Source organism: Pelodiscus sinensis, chromosome 6, assembly GCF_052426305.1.
Source record: "Pelodiscus sinensis isolate ZL-2025 chromosome 6, ASM5242630v1, whole genome shotgun sequence".
Lineage (NCBI taxonomy): Eukaryota > Metazoa > Chordata > Testudines > Trionychidae > Pelodiscus > Pelodiscus sinensis.
The window spans coordinates 43,187,092-43,199,486 of NC_143057.1; the positions used below are offsets into that span (position 1 = coordinate 43,187,092).

A 12,395-nucleotide genomic window follows, 5' to 3' on the forward strand; every position below is an offset into this window, starting at 1 on the left:
GTACAGCCCACAAAAGCTGGAACATTATCTAAGTTGCTGTGGATGTGGACTGTTATTTAATGAATGCTGTGACCTTATAGGGGAATGAGTAGCTTGGAGGGATTAGTAAGGAGATATGGAGCCTTTAACCTCTAGGTCACTGGCTCAGTTCCATCAATTCCAGTGAAGTCTGGTAGTGACTGAAATCTGTTACTCTCTCTCAGCCAGTCAGTGCGCTATGCAAAATTAATCGATGGTCTCAATGTCTAGAAAGAGAGGACAGGTGTCTACCTCATAAAACCTTCCACCACTAGTGCACATTTTTTGGCAGAGTCTGTGGAGAACCCAAAAACTGAAACAGGCTTGAAATACTCCTGACGCCTAGAGCTGGTCACATTGGAACTGGCACATTGCTCAGTGTGCCCAGGGAAGCTTGCACTGCTGCTGCCCAGGCTGTCTCTGTTTTGTGCTTAAAGCTTCAGGGACATCAATTTGGTACCTTTCATGAGCACTTCATTCGAGAAAGAAAAACATAACTTTTAAAAAATGTTTTTACCTGTGTTTTCAGTAACATCTTTGACCATTTAAACTCATGGGATATTTTAAAGTAAGTTTACTTTTCATAATTTATACTGTATCTTTAGGTTCTCTCATAAGACAAAGGGATACAACAATTTAACTTTTGTTTCTCTGTTACATTGTGTTGTTTTCACATGCAAAACTACAATATTGTTAATTAGGTTTTCCAAAACCTCAGGGGAATATTTAAATTTAAAGAAACCATGGCCAGCTACAAGTATTAATGAAAACATATGGTCGTGTCAGATTTTATTATATTTTCCTTTTATTTTGCATATCTGTGCTTTTCAAAAAGGATAACTTTGTTCTGGGCAAAAACTAGTTCATGGTGTCTCTTTAAGACATCCTGCTTTGCAGGGTTCATGATACTTGAGACAAAAAACATGCATATCCTTTACACAAGAATCATTTATAGTCTAGTGTTTTTTCCTGCCTCCTGAAACGTGGGCTACAGGGCACATATCTTGTTACTCAGTGTTACATGAAGGTAAACTGTGGATTTCCTCTCCAAGCACATGGAAGCTGGCCAGCCCAGCAGAGTTCAGCTGAAATCAACTGGGGAAATGCCAAACAAACCAATTAGGACAGGAAATAATAACGAGGAAGCCCATGTCCATCATTATTAATTTTGTTTTCAAGGGAGGAAATGTTGTGAGCTGTACAAGGAGAAAGGAGGCACCACAGGCTGCTAGCAAGGCTGGACCCCGATCCCACTCCTGGAGAGAGAAAAGCAGTGGAACAGGAGAGCAGAGGACAATGTGGAGAAGTACTGCCTGCCTCTGGCATAAACTATGTGCAGTGAATGAAGTTAGTACTGTTATTAGTCCACATGTCTAGTAAAATGGCAACCATTGCAATAGGTGCGTGACAGGCAGAGAGGTATCTGCCTCATGATCTTACAATCTAACAAGACAAGCAACATACCATGAGAGAGAGAAAGAGGTGGAAACAGGCTTCCTACAAATACATATTATGGGCTTTGTATGTAATTTCATAGTTTTGCAATTAAATAAATAAATTCAAAGCAAGACATTGTAGCTTGTATTCTGTGCTCACACAAAGACACAAGGATCCCTTTGCTTCTTATATAAGCGTCCTGTGTCACAGGTAGTAAAATTCAGGTTGGGTAGGGGTCAGCCTCCACAGGGCTTCCTCTTGCATAGGTGGTCGATAATTGGGTGGGTAAGATGAGAGTTGGGCACAGCTAGGCTCCCTTTGCTCTTCCAGTGAACTGGAATGGTCCAGCTCCATAAGTGCAGAAGGTATAGGAAGCTGCACCAGGTACCAGGCTGAAAAATTTACTAACAAGGGGGGAAATATGGAGCATGAGTCGGGCTCATTCACCAACATCTCCCCCCTCTCCCTCCATGTTTTGCATTCTTAATTTTTTTCCCTATGACTTCAGTTGAATGGCTTGTGTGACATTTGGAAAAGCAGCTCAGAGAGACCTCTCTCCTTTACTTAAGGATAGAATCTCACAGCAACCTCAAGGAAAAAGTCCAAGTGGCAGTGTAACCTCAACCTTAGTCTACTTATTGCTTCAAGTGCCTTCAAGAAAATAAGGGTGATTATCGTGTTGTGTGTTGGTTTTATTTAAAAGTTTTTCTGGGTGTTATTTTAACAGGTAATTTAATCTCTTACATTCATAACTATGATGTAGTTCATCACTGTGCAATAGTATGAAAAACAACTAGGTTAACTAGGTAAGTAACTAGACAGTTACTTGTTTACTATAACAGTGGTTTTAAATGCTTGATTGAAATGTAGTGATGAAATTCATATTTAGGCTGCATAACATTTATTTCCCTTGTGTTTTATAAAACTTACATATTTTAAGCATTTGACATTTTTTATGTAAAAGACTTTTATTTAAGTTCTTATTTTTTGCTGACTTAGAAATAATTAACAGATACATAGTAACAAATGATTGGGGGAATGCAAATTTTGCCTTTGCCCCTGGGCACATAACACTCTCGTTATGTCTCTGCACAACATCTTTATTTGCCTGCACACATCAGCATACATAAATACTGGGTGCACAAATGACCAAGTGTGGATTTTGTGGTTTCAAATGGCTATGCGTGTAAAAGTAGCTTTTGAAATTCTGCCCTCTACCCATCCTAGAGTACATCTACACAGCAACTTAGTCTGCATCTACACAGCAGGCAGTTATTTCGAAATAATATTGAAATACTGTCAAGCTGGAGGACTTCTTACTCCAACTCCTGTAACCCTCATTATTTGTATGAGGAGTAAGGGAAGTTGGAGGGAAAGTGCTCTATCTTGAAATAAGTGCTGTGTAGACTCTCCCAGTGTCAAAATAAGCTATTTTGAAATAAGCTATGCAATTGATGTAGCTCAGTCTGTGTAGCTTATTTTGAGTTAAGCCCTGCTGTATAGACTCACCCCTAGCATCACTAAACTGTCTCTCTCCCCTCAAAAACAAACAAAAAACAGGCCAGGTCAGCTCTATCTGCATAAAACCACTTCAAAGGTTGCTGTAATTATTAAAAAAGGTAACAGAGTGGTCCTCCTGGGGAATTCAGTGCTTGGGATGGTTGGTTAAAAAGAAATTACCTTCCTTATGCAATACATTTTTCTCAGGTTTGTTGGGTTTTCTTTTGTATACTTGCACATGCTGTGCATTACCAAGTATGTATTCTCCAGATAACATTAATTGTTCAGTTAAATATGCCCAAGATAAAAGCCGATCTTTATCAAGCTGCCTTTCTGAGTGAACTCTTCATGCATGTTAACTCTTCACTTCAAAGTTGGTCAGTTTTCAAGAGTCCAGTACAAATAATGCCTAGGTTTTGGACCTAGCAGTGTGCTGCTGTAGGCAAAGGCTACGTCTAGACTGGCCACATAAGACGGAATAGGCATGCAAAGCAGGCAAGTCTGGATAGGGAAATCTGCGGGGGATTTAAATATCCCCCGCGGGATTTAAATAAACATGGCCGCCGCTTTTTTCCGGCTTGGGGAAAAGTAGGAATAAGAGATCCTCCGGAAAAGGGCTTTATTCCGGAGGATCGCGCCAGTCTAGACGCTCTTTTCCGGCTTTTCCCCAAGCCGGAAAAAAAGCGGCGGCCATGTTTATTTAAATCCCGCGGGGGATATTTAAATCCCCCGCGGATTTCCCTATTCTGACTTGCCTGCTTTGCATGCCTATTCCGTCTTATGTGGCCAGTCTAGACGTAGCCAAAGTGTTTTCCGGTGTAATGTCATTTTTACCATTTCCGATCTGTAGGCCTATTAGCAAAAATATTTACCACTGTTCCACAAGTGACTCGTTGAAATATATTACCACACAAAGCAAGATGTTCTATGCCTTAGAGCCCTGTTCAGCAATATATCCCCTTTCAGCAAAGTGTTTATGCACAAACTTCACAGTGCCCAGCCATTTTGCTGAATGGAGATAGACGTATGCATCTGTTCCATTGCTAGTTCACAAAGTATAATGCAGGAAGCCAGACAGAAGGTGTTTTGGGGAAGGTCCTGTACAGAAACTTTACAGTGTCTACAGTGAGACACAGAGCAAGAAAGAAGCAGGACTCAGGCAGAAGGGGTGGGGCTGGGCAGTCAGCCTGGACCACGGCATGCCCCTTCCCCCAGCCTCCCAGCCTTCAGTTCTGCCTGGACAATACCGTGCAGCACTCCAGTAGAGATTTAAGTGGCCCAGGGTATCATTGGGCCCCAGGGCAATTGGCTCCTTTGCTTCCACTGCTGGTGGGCCTGCTTACAGCATCTCCACTATAAAAATTGTTCTCGCACTCCTACTCATCATAGCTGAGTTCATCTTTCCGGTTCAGTTCTGTTCAATTCTCAGTACACTTATTACAACTGCCTGACTTGGTATGTTTCATTTTGTTTCAAAATTCAAAATGGTGAAGTTGTTGCCTTCAAATGGCTATCAAACTTGTCATTTACTAAAAAGGGGTTTTACTATATAAACTAAATAAACTATCTCTATAATCAGATCACTGACATTTGTGATTTAAAATGTTGTCAAAATATTATGAGAAAATGAAAAAAACGAGGCAATCATTTTCAAAAATTGTTAATAGACAATTTTTAATTGTTAATAACAATAAAAATTGTTAATGGTCTTCATTTTTAAACGATGAAAATGTTATGTTTGAAAAACGTTGCTCATCCATCCTGTAACATTGGTGGGGAGTTAGCTTTGCATGACAAGGAGTAATTTGGTGGCATGGTTCAGTGGAAAGGCGTATTTGTGGAGTTTTTAGGGTTTTTCTCTTTTTTTGCTTTTGGCTTATCCTGCCTTTTCCTACCATTTCCCATTACAGTTTTCCTATCCTTGCTAGTGTAAATGGAGTAGTTCAGTGTTCTTCTGTGTTCTTGCTATCCAACTGTGGATGTTTTATTTTCTTGGATTGTGAGCATTCATTTCACAGCATACGTAAGTTGGCCTTAGGTATCTGAAGCCTTCACTCAGGCTCTGAAGACTGTTTCCCTGGGTGGAGACATCATATATGCTCCACCATGGTACTGAATTCATGCTCCTTGGTGGAGAGCCTTTTCAAATACACCCATGTCTTTGTTGCCTACAAAAATGGCACCTTTGCCTAGAGGAAGTGGCGGGAGTTTCCATGAGAGGTATGATATTGATAAACTGCCTTTTGCAAATAAGTCCTTCCTTTTGTTAGTTGAAAAAAGTTGATATGACTAAACTGCTATGAGGTGTTTGGCTAATTGGCCAATTACCTGTATACAGAACAAATGAGTGGTAAATCTGAAGCTATAAGAGATTCTATATTAGCGTCCGAATAAGGGAGGAGGAGGATGGAATTCTGTAATGATACTAGAGAACCAGATTATAAGACCCATCATAGGACCACACAGAAAACACCTAGCCCTGGTCTACACTACAACTTTGTTTAGAAGTAAATCCCACCCCCAGGTCAAATTTATAAGCGGAGCATCCATGCTACCATGCCCACTATTTCAAAATTACGGGCCACGGAATTCTAAATCTGTACTCCTGCTTTTTATCAGGGCTACATCTACATTGGCAAGATTTTGTGCAAATACTTTTAACGCAAGAGTTTTTGCATTAAAGTATTTGTGCAAGAGAACGTCTACACTGGCATGTGCTTTTGCATAAGAGATGTGCTTTTGTGCAAAAGCATCCATGCCAGTGTAGACGCTCTCTTGCGCAAGAAAGCTCTGATGACCATTTTAGCCATTGGGCTTTCTTGCACAAGAAATTCATGTTGCCTGTCTACGCTGGCCTCTTGCACAAGAACACTTGCACAAGAGGGCTTATTCCTCAACGGGAACATCATAGTTCTTGTGCAAGAAGCACTGATTTCTTACATTAGAATGTCAGTGTTCTTGTGCAAAAACTCGCGGCCAGTGTAGACAGGTGGCAAGTTTTTGCACAAAAGTGGCCGCTGTTGCGCAAAATCTTGCCAATGTAGACACAGCCCAGGAGTAACACTAATTCCAAAATAGCTATTTTGAAATAATGGCAGTGTGGCCACTCCTCTGCCACAGTTTTAAAATAATTACTCCAATTATTAGTCAGTGCTTCCTGAGGCTGTAAGTCTGAGGTAGCATATCCACATTAATGGAGTCTGCATCAGACTAATTTCAAGGCCTCATGGTAAAGTGGAAACACTAGTTCGAATTTATTAAATTGGAAGTTATTAAGTCAAATTTAGTAATTTCAAAATACTTTCCTAGTGTAGACATGGCCCTATCGAATAAGATTCAAGACCACATTGTCAGATGGTATAAATTAATCTAGCCCTTTTGACCTCAAATGGTATCAGTTTATGTGGCTGACGATCTGTCAGGAGTGATATTTTTTTAAATCAGCTCAGATCAAGCATATATCTGCTTACATCTTACAATCAGTATATGTAAAAATTAATTAGGCTGGGAAGATGGGTCATTTTCTTTTGCTGGAATATGCCAGTTCATGGAATTTTCAGGGCCAGCCATAGACTTAGCATGACCTTCTCCTAAGTCTGTTGTGCAGAGCTCTGGCCAGATTTCTAAATACCACACATTTGGAGGGCAAAGAGAAGGTTTTCAGATGTCTCATGCTGGAGCCATGGCAAGGAAAAACTTGAAAGATGGCAACTGTGGCTAAACTATCGAATGGCATCTATTCTGTGAAACCAAGAAAATACATACATATATATAAAACAGCATGCAAACACACAGACACCAAATGAAAATGTTAAGTGGTGCATTTCAAAGATTTCCTACTCCATTTCCCTGCATAGCCAAGTGTAACCAGACACTGACTACTGCATTTGTTAAACAAAATGGACCACAAGTGATAAATGGGGACAGATCTATAATTTCATTGAATTGCACTCAACAGTACTCAGAGTATGTAACAGTAATTCTATACCTTTTAATTCTGACATCCATCTTTTATTCATTAGAGGCAGTGAACACAGACTCCAATGGAAGGTTCCATTATGTCAAATTATTCTTGATTATGGGCAATATAATGAGCTGTAACTATTACACTAAAATTATAGCAACTTTCATGAGAATTCTGCTGCTTTATCTTCTAATTTCAGGGGCAAGATGGGGAGCTTAGAACAGGGCATACATTCTTGTAAACTGTACACCCAAAACAAATTACACAGTGAAGGTTACAGAGGGGCATAATTTGTTTCACAAATAAACAAACAAACAACATTTGGTTCTTTCTGTGGTTACTGCAGTTATAAGGAAAGTCTAAAAACAAACAGTAATGCTTTTGACCATAAAATTAGAAGGAAAGAAAATGGATTTAGATAACTGTAAGAGCCTTAATTACATGTTTGCAAACTTGCAGACAAGACTTTTATTCAAATATAGCTTTGACTCAAATACCATGGAACATACCCCACATTCCCTCCCTCCCCCCATCTCCTTCCATTTGTGTATAAGCAACATCCTGTCAGATAATGCTATACTTGCTAAGTGGGATCAAACAAATGCTGAATTTTGCAAGGTCATCATTGTACAGAGGATCAGAAAAAGAAAGAATACATTATCAAGGATGAAAAGCAACTCAAGTATGGGGTTTTCATTCCTAAATCATTCTCATTACCAGACTCAGATTCTAACTAACAATTCATCTGGGAGCTTTCCTTGAGTTGTGCTTCTTACCAGAAAATGCTGAGTGAGTTTTAAGTGATACTGGAGAAATAAAGGAGTTGATCCATGAGTCTAATAAGACTGTTAAAATTTAACTTGTTTAATAATGCTGATGAAAGTATTTAGAAATAGTTTAAACTATGGGAAGAGCAACCACTATAGAAGAGCCCTGTAATTTAGCTGAAGCAAGAAAAACCCTGTATAGTGTATTGAACTTATCGGCTAGTGAATGTGTTGTCAGTGTCTCAATGCTTTTAAAAGAATCTTGATCTCTGTCTGAGCTGGCAGACAAACATTTTATCAGTTCTATTAGTATGTATTCAAAAGCTCTGTAATGTCCTGGTTTGAAACACTGAGGTAGTTCTTGTTGTACACCTCTATGTTTAGGGAAAATTAAGTTGCTACTAGGAAGGCTTTTTTTCCATGGCACAGCCTTTTTTCCATAGGCAGCATAGTTGGACTGATGTGCCTCTCAAAGAGAAATGAGAGTTTATTCCAAAGTAATGAGAACAAATCTGATAATAGAAAAATGTGTCAACTGACAGATGCTATAGACCTGAACATCCTTCAATATTCTCTGTTCCCTACAGATCAGTTGAAGATCACTTTAATTTCCCCTTATAATTTAAATTAAAAATTGAGCCAAACCCAACTATCAGTGAAATCAGTGGTAATACTCACATAAATTGGATGGATAAATCAGTGGAACTAGGAGTTGGCTTTAATATTTGTAAAGCACTTGGAGACCTTTGGCTAGATCGACGAGGAGTCCTGTGGCACCTTATAGACTAACTGAAGTGTAGGAGCATAAGCTTTCGTGGGCAAAGACCCACTTCGTCAGATGCATGTAGTGGAAATTTCCAGAGGCAGGAATAAATATTTATCATATTTAAATATTTATTCCTGCCTCTGGAAATTTCCACTACATGCATCTGACGAAGTGGGTCTTTGCCCACGAAAGCTTATGCTCCTACACTTCAGTTAGTCTATAAGGTGCCACAGGACTCCTCGTCGCTTTTGCAGATTCAGACTAACACGGCTACCCCTCTGATACTTTGGCTAGATGGCACTTTTATTCATTTACTTACAAGTACTTACATCTTGGTACCTAGAGTGTAAAGTGATGACAATATTTGTATTTATTTCTATATAGCCAAGCAACAAATTTACAGAAAAAGCAGATTGGATATAGTCTAAAGAAATTTCACTCAAGATGAGCAACAAATAACTGGTAGAAAACATTAACAGGCAACATTTCAATATTTAGCTTGGTTTAAGATGTTTGTGATTATTTAGACAAACAGAAGATATTGATATAGAAATAAGAGAAAGTGGTGGAGACCAGCACATTAATACTTTTCAATAAGCCCCTTATCTGTCTATCTGGAAAGAAAATTGAGGAGAAAGAAGATAAAAAATCACAGAAAAGAAAGCGGGGGAGAAACAACTGAGGAAGGAATACCATGAGAAAGCCTATGCACCTGTGCAGAGCACTTATAATAATATGTAATAAAAAGCCTTGTACCAGCCCTCAGGGCTATGAGGATAGCTTTTTACATTAAAAGGATAAGTGCTAACTCTTCTTTGAGACTGGAGAAAGATGTGGATTTTTCCAGTGTCTCAGTAGAACTCTTGCATGTAAGGTGAGAGTTACTATAATAGGACGGATATCAAAGCAGGGAGAGTTTTATCTGAAGTGAGGGTAGCTTGATGCTTGGGTATTAAATTTGGGTAGCTTGGGTACAAATTCATGTAGGACCACTCACATTCCAGGACCACTGGACCTGGGATAGTGAATCATGTGAAAGGTCAAATCTCCAGCAGTTCATAGATCTGTAAAGTTTGCAACCTGTAATCTGGGTAACATTCAGTAGAAAGTCTTCAATGTTTTGTTTTTGAATTAAGTTGTATGAAGGTTAAATATATTTTGCATTGCATGAGACTCATTTTCAAGTTTCCTCCCTCAGAAAGATTGAGTTATTCCTTCATTTTTTTCCTGGGTTAAGGGGGGCAGGATCATTATCATCAGTTCATACACATCTGGCCACCTGTAACATGCACCAGCAGTGAGTGGAAATCTGCCACACTCTTATGGTAGTTGAAAAGGATCAACCTGATGACTTTCTAATAGCTGATAATAATAATGGTCAAACTTCCAAAGATCAGAATTTTGTTTAGATCAGCTATTTATTCAGAATATATGAACTAATTGAACCTGTTGGGTCTGCAAAACTACAGGGGAAATCTCATGAGGCGCTTTCACAATACACTGGAATTTAACCACATTACTTGAACATCAAAAGCAGTTCCTTTTGGGTCTGCTTTGAAGTTTTCAGCAAAGTCTGGGTCACACATCCCTGATTCTAATGCACAAAGCCAAAGGACTCATCTGACTGAACATTGAAGCTGGATCTGCATCAAGATTTTGCAGCTCCCTTTTAGGATCAAAGTTGCCCAAAGTTTGGAAGTATTCAGCTGAACCACATTGGTTCAATCTATTAGGCAGAAAGGGACAGCAACGCAAAATAAATTTGGATCCAAGCTTCTTTTCTCATTTTCATAGACACCTCTGTCATTTATAGTCACCACCTCCCTCCCTACATATAGGTGCTTGCATACATGTAAGGAGAATCACAGTAGCACGTTGTGCAAAGTATCCCTGCAGCACACACAGAGTCAAATTCCAGCAGTTTCAATACAATCTGAAACTTCTGACCCTAACATTGAAGATTTGAGTCCTTATTTCTTCTGAAGAGGGGCCCGCTTTAACAGGGAGGGTGGAGCATGAAAATAGTCAGCCACAGGGCCAGGGTTTTGCACTTTAAAACACAAAACAATTAGACATCTCTGAATGTGTGTTTCATTGCCTACTTAGCGGCAACCTCTGGCATTGTGATGGAAGGATGATGGATGAGTTGGGGCTGAACCCAGGAGAGAAAAGCTGAGGGTACCTGCCTAAAGCCAGCAACCATCACAGGCAAGGTCCCCTCAGAGGGGTATACCAATTATTTCAAATAAAGAAAAATAAACACCAGAAGAATCAGCTGCCCTAAGCAGCTCGTATAAAATATGAATGTGGGCAAGTTTTGAGTCCAGAGGGAATCCAGCTTTGTGAGCTTACCACACAAAAATGCAGACTCCAGCTCGGAGCTCCTATAAAAGTGCTGAAACAAAAGAGCAAAGACCTTTCTGAGCATACCGAGAAAACTGTATAAATGATTGCAGCTCACAATCTTGTCAGGCAACCCTCCCATACCAGCACAGTTTATTGATGGTTACCTAGGTTGTCATGCCCTCTTTATGTGTCTGGCGCAGGCAGAAGTGAAGACAAGAATAATGAAAATATGTTCCCTATCAAATGCTGAGATGAGACTGGTACAAGGAGAATAAATCTCTCCTGATGTTTTGTTTGGCAGAGATTATTTCAGCAGACGCTGCCGTAATCTCATACATTTGCAAAGTGCAGGCTCCAGCTCCATATATTATTAAAACTGAACAGCTAATCACTTTCCACATTGCCATTTTCCACACTGTAATATTACTAGAGCTGGGAGAACACACGCAAAACCATCTGGTCAGAAAGGTATTTTTTATTTTTTTTTTAAAGAGTCTAGAATATTTCTCTAAATACACCAGGCTTTTTGGCCTGGAGTGAATTGAGCTGACACCATTGGGAAGAAAATCAGGTTCTGCTCAGTTATATTATAGGGAACCCAAACTCTGGCTAAAAACCATATTAAATGTTTGGGTTTGCTACGAGAACAAGAAATTGAACACCCAAAACAAGAATGTTGCCTCTCCAACATAGTTTTTACTCAGCTTCCCTGCAGAGTTTGCTCTCAGCTGCAGATCCCACCCAAGAACCTGACAGGCCTGGCTTGGGGTCCAATTTAAATGGTATGAAATTTGATCATACTGTATCCTCACATAGCAAAATGGATGGGAAAACAGGTCAGCCTGAGCCTTTAAACTCCCTTACTTGACCCTAATTCTCTCCCAAGAGCAAGCAGATTGGTGAGCAATGTGGGAAGCTTGGGCCTAGAAAATCCTTGTATCCATGAGGAATGCTTCTTCCAACTCTGTGGATTCTGGAGCCTCCACAGGGGGGTTATTCTTTCATTCACAGGGAGCTACAAGCCTTCCTCCAACCAGTAACACAATTCCTGGAAGAACTATGGTAAAAAGGTCACCATAGCCAGGGAAAATGGGGTTTCCCAGAGTATATGGGGAGGGACCCATACTCTACCCTTCCTACTTCCTGTTTTACAGTGGGACTTCCTCCCACTTTCCTCTATGCTCAGTTTGTTGTAATAGAGTTGAATAAAGGAGCAAGCTCCCCAGCCTGGAGTCTTATGAGTAAAATGTTGCTTTTGTTGCACTGAACAGTTCCTTACAAAAAGGATGCCTGTCTTCACTGCTGCACAACATAGGCCAGGAAAGGGGCTCAGTGAGATACTGTGCTGTTTGGAGTAAAACTAACTCTCTATAACAGAGTGGCAGGGTTATTTTGTTGACACATCCTGTTCTCAAATGTCAGAATCCTGAAGAGAAATGCCGATGAATTCCTTTCGACTCATTGCAGCTGGTGGGGCTCCTTAACGTTAGCCTAGACATAATGGATGTCTGGGCCAAATGGCTATTTGAGTACAGAGGGGTCTAGGTAAAGACACTTGTTCTCTCTCAGACCTGGATAGCCCTGGGATTTAGAGGGC

At 40.0% G+C, this 12,395-nt stretch overlaps 1 long non-coding RNA gene across 1 annotated transcript in view; it reads right to left on the bottom strand.

The window, feature by feature from the left end:
* LOC142829856 (uncharacterized) overlaps positions 1 to 12,395 on the bottom strand; it is a 50,201-nt gene that overhangs the window by 22,179 nt on the left and 15,627 nt on the right. The window lies entirely within an intron of this gene.